This window comes from Panthera leo, chromosome D1 (assembly GCF_018350215.1).
Source record: "Panthera leo isolate Ple1 chromosome D1, P.leo_Ple1_pat1.1, whole genome shotgun sequence".
Lineage (NCBI taxonomy): Eukaryota > Metazoa > Chordata > Mammalia > Carnivora > Felidae > Panthera > Panthera leo.
Genome location: NC_056688.1, coordinates 104,542,868 through 104,559,163, shown reverse-complemented (window position 1 = coordinate 104,559,163; position 16,296 = coordinate 104,542,868).

The window sequence follows — 16,296 nt, the reverse complement described above, 5'->3', positions numbered from 1 at the left end:
GTAGAACATGAACAGGGGAGGGGCAGAGAGAGAGAGAGAGAGAGAGAGAGAGGGAGAGAGAGGGAGAGAGAGAGAGAATCCTAAGCAGGCTCCGCACTGTCAGCGCACAGCCTGATGCAGGGCTCTCTAACTCACAAACTGTGAGATCATGACCTGAGCTGAAATCAAGAGTCAGATGCTTAACTGACTGAGCCACCCAGGTGCCCCTGGTGTTTCGTAATAAGATCAGGTCTCCCTAAATTGAAAATCCTGACGTGACAGCCTCTAGCCACTTTCCAGTTAGAACATACTAAAGTACCAATCCCCTTATAGTTTTTTTCTGAATTTACTTTCTTGCATTCAGTTTTTCAGAACATGGAATCCTAATGGTGATCTTCCTTTATGAAAATCCTTTGATATTGGGTTAGTGTTCTCTCAGTTAAGCAAACTCTATTCCAGTATACTTTGTAATACCATTTCATCCCCATTACTCATGTTGTAGCTTTCCTATAAACCTTTTTCAGTCTTTCCCTCTCTCTCTCTCTCTCTCAGCATGATGACTGGCACAATGTTGTAATAGTCATAAAATGGTAGAAAGATAACCTGAAGTTTTGATTATGCTTTAATTCATGCAAGCGAATTCTGGAGATGCAGTTCTGGAAGTCTCAATCCTTGGAACATAAAAACCTAGAATTAATTCCCAGGCTTTTTATTAACTAGGTATGAGGTCTTGGCTAAGTGATATATTAACTTACATATTCATATTAAGTTACCTATTTATTAAAATATTGCATCTTTTATCTAAAAATGAGAATAAAAATTGTTACCTTGTAGGGCTTTTGTGAGTGAATTATAAAATATCTGGCAGGTAGTGGATGCTAAACAAATTATAATTATAAAAATAGCAGCAGTTAGCATTATTTTTATTATTATTGCTGTTTTAATCATGGTGGCTAAATGCTTTGTTTTACTTGGTGTTTGCAGTATCTCCAAAGTTTATTTTGGCTGGCTCTTTATCAGATAAGTGTTCAACGGATTTTTGTGAGCTTAGCTATAGGAGCTTTAGAAATGTCAGAAGTTATTTTACCTCGTTTCTACATTTCAGGGTGGCCATGGAATGCTGTAGCCCTCCTGATAATAAAGCATCTAGGCCCTTCGATACACGAATGAGATAAATTTGTGCACTGCTTTTCTTTCTTCCTATATCTTTCCATTTCTTTTCATTTTCCAATATGCTAAAACCTACAATTTCCATGAAAAATGCTCTCGTTCTAAAGTGGCTTATGGAATAATGTATAATACCCCTGTATTCCTCAATGTTCCCAAATCAAGCTTCATTTGAAGCCTCTTACTGCTGGCTTTTCCAGGAAAGTTGCAATGATCCAAGCGACCGACCTTCTCTGATTCACAGTTACTGGGGTCAAGTCTCTTCTTCCCTCAGCTTCCCTAATTCCCATGCTGGAAAGTTGCATGAAAGGCCCTCTGTGCTTTCTCTTATCCCTCTCTCCCTGTAGCTGAAGCTCAACTTTGCCTTTAAATTTATTGTCTTTCTCTCTGGTGCAAAATCTTCCCCTTTTTGAAGATGCATATTCATACTCTAGGCAGTGGCAGCTAACTATTGAGACCAGATGTCACCTGCTTAGGTGTTTGCAGATCCTCTGGTTTTCTCTTGCTCTTGCAATTACAGAGATCTTATCCCATGAATGATTGATAAAACCCAGTGCCCCTCTCAGGTATATCTCGGAAGGGGTAATTGGATATGAGGGAAGGGGATTATTTTAACCAGAGACTAAGGGGCAAACAAAATCATTTCCCAGAACATCATATAAGTAAAAACATACAATATATCAGAAACTAAAAATAAAGCCTCTAATCAGAAAGTAAGAAAGATACTGAAATGTAGGGTTTCTTTCCTTTTACTTTAATTTATTTTTTATTTATTTTAGAGAGAGAGCGCAAGCAGGAAAGAGTGGCAGAGGGAGGGAGGGAGGAAGGGGGAGAGAGAGAGAGAGAGAGAGCATGAGAGAGAGTGTGAGAGTGTCCCGAGCAGGCTTCACGCTCAGCATGGAGCCGGATGCGGGGCTCCATCCCAAGACCCTGGGATCATGACCTGAACCTAAAACAAGAGTCAGACGCTCAACAACTGAGCCACCCAGGTGCCCCTGAAATGTAGGGTTTCTGAAACCAGTGATACAGTAAGTATATCTAACAGAGAAGCTTACAGATGGCGAATACTGTCTGTGTGTTCCAACCTTTCAAAGGTAAACTTTTCTCATATTTCCCTCTATCATGTGAGCAGACGACGAAAAATTACTAGAAATAAGAGGAAATGTGAAATACAGAAACTGAAAGAAAAAAAGGTCAGAGACTGTGTAAGAGAAGAAAACTTGACAAAAAAATCCATTAATATACTCAGAAATGTAGGAAGAAATATTGCATCCATGAAATGGGAAGAGACACTACACAATGGAAATAGAGAACAAATAGATCTCTTGAAAATGAAAATGAAGGACGTCTGGGTGGCTTAGTCGGTTAAGCGACCGATTCTCGGTTTTGGCTCAGGTCATGACCTTACGGGTTCATGGGATTGAGCCCCGTGTTGGGCTCTGCACTGACAATGTAGAGCCTTCTTGGGATTCTCTCTCACCTTCTTTCTGTCTGCTCCTCCTCTGCTAGCATGTGCTTTCTCATGCGCTCTCTTTCTCTCTCTCTCTCTCTCTCTCTCTCTCAAAAATAAATAAATAAATAAATAATAAACCTTAAAAAAGAAAAAAAAAAAGAAAGAAAACAAAATTGATAGCCAAAAAGAAAATATCAGTAAACGTATTGGGATGTAGTAGAGAAAATTAACCAGAATGTAGGGAAAAAAAGAGCAAGGTAATATAAAAGAGAGAAAATACAATAGTAATAATAACAATAAACTGGCTAATTCAGGACATTCAATAGCAGTTACAGAAAGAGAAAAGAGAAAAAACAGGAGAAAATCATTTAAAATTTTGCAATTAAATTCTCAGAATTGATGAAAATAGACCCACATGAATAAATTTCAGTATAGTTGGTACAAACAAAAACATCCTTTAAGATTCCAAGAGGGGAAAAAATTGAGTCACACCTAAAGGACTAGAAACCAGAATGGCTTTGGACTTTTCAAACAGTAATAGCAGAATTGAGGAGACAGTGAAGCCTTAAACATTCAGAAGAAAAAGCTGTTCTAATCTATAATTTATAGCCAAGACAACCCATCAAACTTTTGAAGATATCTAGATTAAAACATTTTCAGACATACACATTTTCCAAATGTTACTTTCCATGTGCTTTTCTTCACAGGGCCACTGGAGACATGGAAGGGTATTCGAACTCATCAGCCATTAAGGAAAATGTAAATTAAAGCCACAATAATATATCACTACAAACTCATTAGAACAGTTAAAATAGAAAAGTGATAATACCAAATGCTAGTGTGGATGCAGAGAAATTGGATCTCTCATACGTTGCTGATGGGAATGTAAAAATTGTAAAGTCACTTTGGAAAATAGTTTGGCAGGTTTTGTAACTCAGGAATTGCACTCTTGGACATTTATCCCAGAGAAATGAAACTTCACGTTAACAGAAAAACCTGTACAGGAATGATTCTAACAGCTTTCTTCATAATGCAAAACTACATGAAGCAACCAAATGTCCTTTAGTCGATGAATGCTTAAAATCTGGTAGGAGCATACAATGAATGGAATGCTATAAAAAGCATAGACTACTGATACACACAGCAACATGAATGGGCCTCAAGAGAATTATGCCTAGTGAAAAAAAAAAGCTCTCAAGAGCTTGAATATTGTATAATTTTATTTAGGCAACATTCTTGAAATAGCAAAGCAATGGGAAGGAAAAATAGTGGTTGCCAGGAGACAGAGGTAGGGTTGGTGGTGAGGTGATAATACAAGGAGGAATCAAAAAGGAGTTGTTTTGTGGGTATGAAACAGTTCTGTATCTTGACTGTTGTGATGGTTACGGAAATATATACATAGGATAAAATCGTATGGAGCTAAACACAGCTAAACACATGCACGCACACACAAATGGATGACAAAAGATGTCAGAAACTGAATAATTTTAATTCACTGTAAATGTACCAGTGTCAGTTTCCTGGTTTTGATATCGTGTTACAGATATATAAGATATAACCAATGGGGGAAGGTAGGTGAAGGGATACATCAGATACTTATCTTTGCAGCTTCAAAGAATTTTGAATGAGCCTAAAAATACTTCAAAATGTAAAGTTAAAAAAACTTCACAGACTTTGAAAAGTAAAAAAATATATATTATTGAGGTATGTACCAAAATAAAGTATATGTGGGTATTAATTTTTATTTTTATGTTAGAAAATGATCCAGAACACAGTTCTTAGGAACATTAAAATCAATGTGCTTCCATATCTTGGCTGTTGTAAATAATGCTGTGATATGCGTGTGAGTGCATATATCTTTTCAAATTAGTGTTCTTGTTTTCTTTGGCTAAATAACAAGTAGTGGGATTACTAGAGCATATGGTATTTCCATTTTTATTTTTTTGAGGGACCTCCATACTCTTCCACAGTGGCCGTACCAGTTTACATTCCCACCAACAGGGCACAAGCATTCCTTTTTCTCCACATCCTTGCCAACACTTGTTATTTCTTGTCTTTTTTATTTTAGCCATTCTGACATGTGTAAGATGATACCTCACTGTGTATTTGATTTGCATTTCCCTGGTGATTAGAGATGTTGAGCATCTTCTCCTGCGTCTGTTGGTCATCTGTATGTTTTCTTTGGTAAAATGTCTCTTCAGGTCTTCTGCCCATTTTTAAAAATCAGATTGTTTGGGGCTTTTTGGCGTTGACTTCTATAAATTCTTTACATATTTCAGATATTAACCCTGTGTCAGATATATCATTTGCAAATATCTTCTCCCCTTCAGCCAGTTGCCTTTCTATTCTGTTGATGGTTTCCTTTGCTGTGCAAAAGCTTTTCACTTTGAGGTAGTCCCAGTAGTTTTTGCTTTATTTTGTTTTGTTTTCATTTCCCTTGCCTTAGGAGATGTATCTAGAAAAATGTTTCTGTGACCAATGTCAGTGAAATTATTACCCGTGTTCTCCTTCAGGATTTTTATGGTTTTAGGTCTCAATTTAGGCATTTAGTCTGTTTTGGGTTTATTTTTGTGTATGGTGTCAGAAAGTGGTTGACTTCATTCTTATGTATAGTGTCCAGTTTTCCCAACATCGTTTGTTGAAGAGACTGTCTTTTCCCCTTTGTATATTCTCACCTCTTTTGTCAAAGATTAATTGGCCATGTAAGTGTGGGTTTATTTCTGGGTTCTGTATTCTGTTCTATTGATCTATGTGTCTGGTTTTTTTAATATGAATTTATTGTCAAATTGGTTTCCATACAACACCCAGTGCTCATCCCAACAGGTGCCCTCCTCAATGCCCATCACCCACCCCCCCTCCCACCCCCCGTCAACCCTCAGTTTGTTCTCAGTTTTTAAGAGTCTCTTATGTGTCTGTTTTTGTGCCAGTACCATACTGTCTGATTACTACAGCTTTGTAGTGTATCTTGAAATTTAGGATTGTGATACCTCCAAGCTTTGTTCTTCTTTCTCATGATTGCTTTGTCTACTCACGGTCTCTTACGGTTCCATACAAATTTTAGTATTATTTGTTCTACTTCTACGAAAGGTGCTGTTGGTATTTTGATAGGGATTACATTGAGCCTAGATATGGAAGTGACCTAAGGATCCATAGATAGATAAATGGGTAAAGAAGATATGGTGTATGTGTACACACACACACACACACACACACACACACACACACACATTATGAAGCCATAAAAAGTGAGATGAGATCTTTCCATTTGCAACAACATGGATGGACCTAGAAGGTCTAATTATGCCAAGTGAAACAAGAGTGAGAAAGACAAGTACCATACAATTTCACTCATATATGGAATCTAAAATACAAAAGAAATGTATGAACAAATACGAAGCAGAATCAGACCCATAAATACAGAGAACAAACTGATGGTTGCCAAAAGGAAGAGGGAGAGGGGGATGGGAAATGAGTGAAAGGGAGTGAGAGATACAGGCTTTCAGTTATGGCATGAGTAAGTCACGGGAATAGAAGGCACAGCATAAGGAACATAGTCAGTGATGCTGTAATGGTGTTGTGTGGTGACAGATGTTAGCTGTACTTGTGGGGAGCACAGTGTAACATACAGAGAAGTTGAATCACTATGTTGTGTGCCTGAAGGTAATGTAACAGGGTGTATCGACTATACTCAAATAAAAAAATTTTAAATCAATAAATGTGTTATACCCATATGTGGCAAAAGGATGCAAAAGTCTACTGTACTTTCTTTTGTTTTATTTTTCATAACAAGGGAGGATAAGCGAGAAATCAGTGAAATTTAAAAAAAGGCTGTGGAAAAAATCCAGGGATAATGGAAAAGAGATTTGGGGGTGACAGCTGTGTACCAGCAATAGAAGGTGGGTAGGCTTCTCCAGGAGAAGTTTCTCCAGGAGAAACTCCTTCAAAATGAAAAAATGGATATGATTTGTGATATGAATCAATGTGTTAAGAAATTTAGAAAGCTGGAGAGTTTGAAGTTGAAAAGGAAAGAAACAAGAAAAAGCAAGCAAGCAAGTAAAGAAAAACACCATTCCAGAGGACAAAACACTGCAAGAGAAAGAATAGTTTATTAAGTGGCTCAGTTCTGGTGGCATATATAAAGAGATTAGAAAACACATGTCTCTCTGCCTAAACTATGAGTTTATAGAGAGAATGGAGGATGGGGAACATTTATTTGTGTCATCATGTTGGGGGTTGGAAAGAGGAAAGGGAGTTAAATTCTGATCTCCCACAATGAGGAGATCCGTGCTTCTTCACTTTCTTCACATAAAGGCATTCATATAAAATGGTATTTGTCTGGTGTGTGGCTGAATTAGAGGCGTTTAGAGTTCCACGTGGAGCTACTTGTTACTCAAGATAATGTCGTATGACTAGTTATATTTAAAATCATGTGAATATAGAACTGTGGTTATTGGAACCCTAGAAAATGACTGCTTTGGTTGCGTGTGTGACAAGTCAAGTTCATGTAGCAAAAGGAAAAATAATGCATCAAGATATATTGAATCATCTTTCTTCTTTCTTTATTGTGCATCAGGGATGTGATCAGAAGAATTGTGGCACCCAAGAAAATTCCATGCCCTAATTCCCAGGACTGTGAATGTGACAGGATATCACACCCAAAAATAGGTTACCTTGAATGGCAAAAGGAATTTTACTGTGTTTACTTTTAAATAGGGAGATCATCCTAGATTATCTGAGTGGGTGCCATGTAATCCTGGGACCCCTTAGAACTAGAAGCAGGAGAAGTTTGAGAAGGATTTGACAAGTCATGGTTGTGTTGAAGATGGAGAGGGCCACATGAGAAGAAATGGAAGTGGCTTCTAGGAGCAGAGAGAAGCCCCCAGGTGGCATTCAGCCAGGAAGCAGGGTCCTCTGACCTCAGATGTGAGGAGCTGTGTTCTTCCAATACGAAGTCTTCCAACTTGGAAGAGGACTGCACTCCTCAGGACCACAAACCTGGCCAGTACTCGAATTTTAGCCAAGTGACGCTCTGAGCAAATAATCTAACCAGACTGTTTAGGACTTCTGACACACAGAAACAGAGATAATAAACTTGTGCTGTTTTAAGAAGCTGCGTGTCTGTTAATGTGTCACACATCAATAGCTAATACAAGGGGGAAAAGGTAAGGCTGTTAACCATTTTGAACAAGGTTTTTTGTCTTAGCAGTTCTATTACTCTGAGGAGGCTAACCTCTCTGACAAATAATTCCATGCTTTCCTTGGCCTAGTACCATAAAAGTTTTCTTTTTTAGGTCACAAGCCAACTGAATGTTCAGCAATGGATTTAATGTATGCAGTTATTTATGAACTGGGTCAGTTCTCCATACATCTTAGCATCTTCTGGGTCCTGGATTCTCTGCATCTGGCCAGTACAGGAGGGAAGAGAGATTATGAGAAAAATACAGGGGATTTGAGGAGCCAAGCCTAGGAGTGGTGAGCATTGCCTCACCGACATTCCACTGGTGATTACCTTCTCACCCACTCAGATCCCTCTCACCTGCCATCATCCGTAAGTGGGAAATTTAATCTAGCAAATGAAAGTGTACTTGTGAACAGTCAGCTCATTTTTCCCCCAGGGTCTTAGGAACTGTAGGTATAAGGTAATATTTGAAAATCAACTCTTCGGGGCACCTGGGTGGCTTGGCTGGTTGAGCGTCCGACTTCGGCTCAGGTCACAATCTCGCGGTCCGTGAGTTCGAGCCCCACGTCCGGCTCTGTGCTGACAGCTCAGAGCCTGGAGCCTGTTTCAGATTCTGTGTCTCCCTCTCTCTCTGCCCCTCCCCTGTTCATGCTCTGTCTCTCTCTGTCTCAAAAATAAATAAATGTTAAAAAAAAAAAAGAAAAAAAAGAAAATCAACTCTTCCCCTGTCAAGTGCCATCTCCCTCTCCCATCCCCCAGCCAAAATTCCAAAGGGAACCAGTGCCCGTCACCAAACTTGCTTGTACCGTGCAAACACCCAACACTGTGCTTCTGTGGATCCATCCCTCCCACGGGCCTGCCTCCCTCCCAGTGCTGCAGGGCCCCCTACCACAGGGGACTTCTGATGACAAAGCGAGCTAACCCGGCCCCTCCTGCCCCTGTGCACCTTGTGGGTCCACCCCGGCTAATACACCCTTGGCCAGATCCCATGGAAGCAGCACCACAAGCCTGGCATTGTGCAAGTAGCCCAGACAGGGGCCACACCACACCACAGTAAGTCCTGCCCCTGGGAGAGGGGAAGATAAGGTACACACCAGTCTGACTGCGGCCTCGCCCACCAACATAAGTTACTCTGGACAGCACAGGGGAAGTACCCTGCAGTTTGGAGCTACCACAGGGACTACCCAAAATGACGAAACAGAAGAATTCTCCTCAAAAGAAACTCCAGGAAGTAGAGACAGCTAACGAATTGATCAAAACCAATTTAAGCAATATAACGAAACAAGAATTTAGAATAGTAGTCATAAAATTTATTGCTGGGCTTCAAAAAAGCATAGAGGACAGCAGAGAATCTATTGCTACAGAGATCAAGTGACTAAGAAATAGTCATGAGGAACTAAAAAATGCTATAAATGAGGTGCAGAATAAAATGGAGGTGGCCATAGCACGGATTGAAGAGGCAGAGGAGAGAATAGGTGAATTAGAAGATAAAATTATGGAAAAAGGAGAAGCTGAGGAAAAGATAAAAAAATCCAGGAGTATGAGGGGAGAATTAGAGAAGTAAGTGATGCAATCAAACAGAACAATATCCGTATCATAGGAATTCCAGAAGAAGAAGAGAGAGAGAAAGGAGCTAAAGGTGTACTCAGACAAATCATAGCTGAGAACTTCCCTGATCTGGGGAAGGAAAAAGGCATTGAAATCCAAGAGGCACAGAGAACTCCCTTCAGATGTAACTTGAACCGATCTTCTGCATGACATATCAAAGTGAAAATGGCAAAATACAAGGATAAAGAGAAAATTCTGAAAGCAGCTAGGGATAAACAGGCTCCAACTTATAAAGGTAGACCCATAAGACTAGTGGCAGACCTATCTACTGAAACTTGGCAGGCCAGGAAGGAATGGCAGGAAATCTTCAATGTGATGAGCAGAAAAAAATATGCAGCCAAGAATCCTTTATCCAGCAAGTCTGTCATTCAGAATAGAAGGAGAGATAAACCTTTTCCAAACACACAAAAACTGAAGGAATTCATCACCACTAAACCAGCCCTACAAGAGATCCTAAGGGGGATTCTGTGAGTCAAATGTTGCAAGGACCACAAAGTAGCAGAGACATCACTACAAGCATGAAACCTACAGACATCACAATGACTAAACCCATATCTTTCAATAACACTGAATGTAAATGGACTAAATGCTCCAACCAAAAGACATAGGGTGTCAGAATGGATAAAAAAAAACAAGACCCATCTAATTGCTGTCTACCAGAGACTCATTTTAGAACTGAGGACACCTTCAGATTGAAAGTGAGGGGATGGAGAACTATCTATCATGCTACTGGAAGTCAAAAGAAAGCTGGTGTATCCATACTTATACCAGACAAACTAGACTTTAAATTAAAGGCTGTAACAAGAGATGAAGAAGGGCATTATATAATAATTACAGGGTCTATCCATCATGACAGCTAACAATTATAAATGTCTCTGCGCCAAATATGGGAGCCCCAAAATATATAAAACAATTAATCACAAACATAAGCAACCTTATTGATAAGAATGTGGTAATTGCAGGGGACTTTAATACCCCACTTACAACAATGGATAGATCATCTAGACACATGGTCAATAAAGATACAAGGGCCCTGAATGATACTTTGGATCAGATGGACTTGACAGATATATTTAGAACTCTGCATCCCAAAGCAACAGAATATACTTTCTTCTCGAGTGCACATGGAACATTCTCCAAGATAGATCACATACTGGGTCACAAAACAGCCCTTCATAAGTATACAAGAATTGAGATCATATCATGCATACTTTCGGACCACAATGCAATGAAGCTTGAAATCAACCACAGGAAAAAGTCTGGAAAACCTCCAAAAGCATGGATGTTAAAGAACACCCTACTAAAGAATGAATGGGTCAACGAGGCAATTAGAGAAGAAATTAAAAAATATATGGAAACAAACAAAAATGAAAATACAACAATCCGAATGCTTTGGGATGCAGCGAAGGCAGTCCTGAGAGGAAAATACATTGCAATTGCCTATCTCCAGAAACAAGAAAAATCCCAAATATAAAATCTAACAGCACACCTAAAGGAAATAGAAGCAGAACAGCAAAGACATCCCAAATCCAGCAGAAGAAGAGAAATAATAAACATCAGAGCAGAAATAAACAACATAGAATCTAAAAAAACTGTAGAGCAGATCAATGAAACCAAGAGTTGGTTTTTTGAAAAAATAAAATTGAAAAATCTCTAGCCAGGCTTCTCAAAAAGAAAAGGGAGATGACCCAAATAGATAAAATCATGAATGAAATTGGAATTATTACAACAAATCCCTCAGAAATACAAGCAATTATCAGAGAATACTATGAAAAATTATATGCCAGAAAACTGGACAACCTGGAAGAAATGGACAAATTCCTAAGCACCCACACACTTCCAGAACTCAAACAGGAAGAAATAGAAAACTTGAACAGATCCATAACCAGCGAAGAAATTGAATCAGTTATCAAAAATCTCCCAACCAGTAAGAGTCCAGGACCAGATGTCTTCCCTGTGGAATTCTACCAGACATTTAAAGCAGAGACAAAACCTATCCTTCTCAAGCTTTTCCAAAAAATAGAAAGGGAAGGAAAACTTCCAGACTCATTCTCTGAAGCCAGCATTACTTTGATTCCCAAACCAGACAGAGACCCAACAAAAAGAGAACTACAGGCCAATATCCCTGATGAATATGGATGCAAAAATTCCCAACAAGATACTAGCAAATCGAATTCAACAGGATATAAAAAGAATTATTCACCATGATCAAGTGGAATTCATTCCTGGGCTGCAGGGCTGGTTCAACATTCATTCACAAATCAATCAATGTGATACATCGAATTAATAAAAGAAAAGATAAGAACCCTATGATCCTGTCAATCGATGCAGAAAAAGCATTTGACAAAATTCAGCATCCTTTCTTAATAAAACCCCTCAAGAAAGTCAGGATAGAAGGAACATACTTAAACATCATAAAAGCCATTTATGAAGAGCCCACAGCTAATACCATCCTCAATGGGGAAAAACTGAGAGCTTTCCCCCTGAGATCAGGAACACGACAGGGATGTCCACTGTCTCCGCTGTTGTTTAACATAGTGTTGGAAGTGCTAGCATCAGCAATCAGACAAGAAAAGGGAATAAGGAAATCAAAGGCATCAAAATTGGCAAAGATGAAGTCAAGCTTTCACTTTTTGCAGATGACATGATATTCTACATGGAAAACCCGATAGACTCCACCAAAAGTCTGCTAGAACTGATACATGAATTCAGCAAAGTCGCAGGATACAAAATTAATGTACGGAAGTCAGTTGCATTCTTATACACTAATAATGAAGCAACAGAAAGACAAATAAAGAAACTGATACCATTCACAATTGCACCAAGAATCATAAAATACCTAGGAATAAACCTAACCAAAGATGTAAAAGATCTGTATGTTGAAAACTATAGAAAGCTTATGAAGGAAATTGAAGAAGATATAAAGAAATGGAAAAACATTCCGTGCTCATGGATTGGAAGAATAAATATTGTTAAAGTGTTAATACTATCCAAAGCAATCTACACATTCAATGTAATCCCAATCAAAATTGCACCAGCATTCTTCTCAAAGCTAGAACAAACAATCCTAAAATCTGTATGGAACCACAAAAGACCCCGAATAGCCAAAGTAATTTTGAAAAACACCAAAGCAGGAGACATCACAATCCCAGACTTTAGCCTCTACTACAAAGCTGTAATCATCAAGACAGCATGGTATTGGCACAAAAACAGACACACAGACCAATGGAATAGAATAGAAACCCCAGAATTAGACCCACAAAAGTATGGCCAACTAATCTTTGACAAAGCAAGAAAGAATATCCAATGGAAAAAAGACGGTTTCTTTAACAAATGGTGCTGGGAGAACTGGACAGCAACATGCAGAAGAATAAAACTAGACCACTTTCTTACACCATTCACAAAAATAAACTCAAAATGGATGAAGGACCTGAATGTGAGACAGGAACCATCAAAAACCCTAGAGGAGAAAGCAGGAAAAAACCTCTCTGACCTCAGCCGCAGCAATTTCTTACTTGACACATCTCCAAAGACAAGGGAATTAAAAGCAAAAATGAACTATTGGGACCTCATGAAGATAAAAAGCTTCTGCACAGCAAAGGAAACAATCAACAAAACTAAAACGCAACCAACGGAATGGGAAAAGATATTTGCAAATGACATATCGGACAAAGGGCTAGTATCCAAAATCTATAAAGAACTCACCAAACTCCACACCCGAAAAACAAATAATCCAGTGAAGAAGTGGGCAGAAAACATGAATAGACACTTCTCTAAAGAAGACATCCAGATGGCCAACAGGCACATGAAAAGATGATCAACGTCACTCCTCATCAGGGAAATACAAATCAAAACCACACTGAGATAATCACCTCACTCCAGTCAGAGTGGCTAAAATGAACAAATCAGGAGACTATAGATGCTAGGGAGGATGTGGAGAAACGGGAACCCTCTTGCACTGTCGGTGGGAATACAAACTGGTGCAGCCATCCTGGAAAACAGTGTGGAGGTTCCTCAAAAAATTAAGAATAGATCTGCCCTATGACCCAGGAATAGCACTGCTAGGAATTTACCCAAGGGATACAAGAGTACTGATGCATAGGGGCACTTGTACCCCAATGTTTATAGCAGCACTTTCAACAATAGCCAAATTATGGAAAGGGCCTAAATGTCCATCAACTGGTGAATGGATAAAGAAATTGTGGTTTATATACACCATGGAATACTACTTGGCAATGGAATACTGCTTGGCAATGGGAAAGAATGAAATATGGCCTTTTGTAGCAACATGGATGGAACTGGAGAGTGTTATGCTAAGTGAAATAAGTCATACAGAGAAAGACAGATACCATATGTTTTCACTCTTACGTGGATCCTGAGAAACTTAACAGAAAACCATGGGGGAGGGGAAGGGGGAAAAAAAAGTTAGAGAGGGAGAGAACCAAACCATAAGAGACTCTTAAAAACTGAGAATAAACTGAGGGTTGGTGGGGGGTGGGAGGGAGGGGGGGTGGGTGATGGGTATTGAGGAGGGCACCTGTTGGGATGAGCACTGGGTGTTGTATGGAAACCAATTTGACAATAAATTTCATATTAAAAAGAAAATCAACTCTTCCAATTTTATGAAAACCTAACCTAGGTTAGGTTTGGTAAGGTTTAGGTTTAGTAAGACAGTTAAAAAAAAAAAAAACAATTAGATTTCCTTTAAGTAAATCATCAGTGCTCTGGCTCCCTATAGCCTTTTCACCTGGTCTTATAAACAGCTCCTTCACACATTTACATTCCTTTATTGGCTCCTAAACACATTTGATTTTGTCAGCTCTAGACTCAAACTCATTGATGGGACAGTACAATGTACCTCAAAAAGGGGAGCTGAGGGAGAGATTGCCTTTGAAAAGCAGAGAAAAGTGGAATTCTTGCAGATTGGGAAGTTGCTGTGGGCCCCAGGGGGCTTTAGGGGCCTCTGACTTGCTTCCTAGAATCATTCTCAGTGGGACGGAAAAACCTCTCAGAAGATGGTTTTTATCTTTCTTACATTTTTACATTGTAAGTCCAGACCCTAGACACTGTATTTTTGCAATTTTGGAAAAAGATCCTGTATTCCAAGTGTGGTACAGAAGCATCAAATTCACAGGACACTTAGGGTCTAATATGAACCAAAGCAATGAGTTTCTCGGTGGTAAGTGGTGTGGACTAGCCACAGGAATCACCTCTCCAAGGACTTGCACTATTTTAGGACCCCAAGACCTTATGGTACATGGTGCATCAATGTGTGTGTGTGAGTTTGTTGGATGGGTATGGAGAAAAATGGGCAGAACTGACTGCATGGGTTGGATTCTTAAAGAATATGATGAAGAATTACAAATATTTCAGTCCACACCCAAGTTTGTGGACTGAAACACATCACATAAGCACCATGTAAACATGTGCTAATCTAGCTGAAGCAAAAGGGAGATTTATTAGTATTACTCAGAGTCAGTTGAATACAATCCTGCCCTTCCACAGCCTCTCTTTCTCTTCCCTTTGTCTCTCCACAGAAGGGGATCACTCCCCTCTGTGCCTACGCTGCCCGTTTTATCTCCCCCAGTTCACAATCATGCACCTGTGGCCCACCAGGTTGTCCCTGTGGGCCCCTGGAGACGTCTCTGTCACTCTGCAGCCCAGACTCTTGGAATTACAAATCCTCTGGCTGTGTTTGAGGGATGAGTTCAGGTCCCCCTACTTCTCTGCCATGTTGGATTCTTCTCCAGAGCCAGTTGAATACAAAGTGGCAACCATTTAGGAACTGGAGGCCAACTCAGGTAGGGACCTGACCAAGGTTGAACCAACTTGGGAAGCTCAGGGGGCTAATCCTTACTACAGAGGCAAAGGCAACAAGGAGCAGATTACCAGTGTCTCTGGCTCTATGCCTCATTATTCTACTGCATATAACTTCACTCACCTCTAAGTGGAGAGTTTATGTTTTTAAAAATGACTGAATGCCTTTGAAAAAGACTTGAAAACAAGTTTTTGTGTGGGATTCTTCTGAAGACACAGATATGACCCAGTATGGGGTGACTCACAAGGATGTGAGAGAACTAAAAGAGTGTGAGATTTCAAAAAAGGAGGAGGTTGGAGAGAGATCCCTGGAAATACTTAACTTAGACTTTTTGAAATGGGAAGAAAAATGCAGAAGCCAACAAGCGAGATGAAGAGAAAGGAGGGTTACCAGGTCCAAATGTATCAGAGAAGTTGAGGAGAAAGAGGATTGAAAAAATGTTATTAAGCTTGGAGGATACAGGGTAACGGATGGCTTTTCACCAGAAAATTTGACCATCAAAGGTCGATTTTCTTTGACCATTGAGGATGAAATTAGATGTGTGAGTGTAGTGAGTTAGAAGTGAGTGTACGCATATGGAGGGGAGTAGAAGTTTGCTCAGTGTATCACAGTCTGTCCTACTTTCTGTTTTGACATCTGCATCCCTGCCCTCCCCTGCCTCCTACTTCCCTGTCTCTAAGTACATTTTGTTCTCTCCCTGTCCACTACTTCTGTACTCATTGCCACATTATACCTCATTAATAACTGGGCAAACTTAGAGTATATATCCTCCACGTAGATTTGCAGAGCAGGGAGTAAAGTGGGTGATTGGAATCGGCAAACCAGGGGAGTGGTGGGATTGGTTTTTATTTCCCACAGACTCATTTGGTTCTTGCACCTTTTGAGAGCGTACACAGACTTCTTTCTGGTTGACTTACTGAGCCCCTGTAATACACAGAGTGAGAGGCGAGGAATATCAGCGCCATAGAAAAGCAGGTCCATTAAGTATTAAGGTGTAAAACAGAAATAGACTCATAGAGAAGAAACCGGTGGTTGAGGTGGATGGTGTGAGAAATAGGTGAAGGGGATTAAGAGGTACAAACTTCTGGTTTT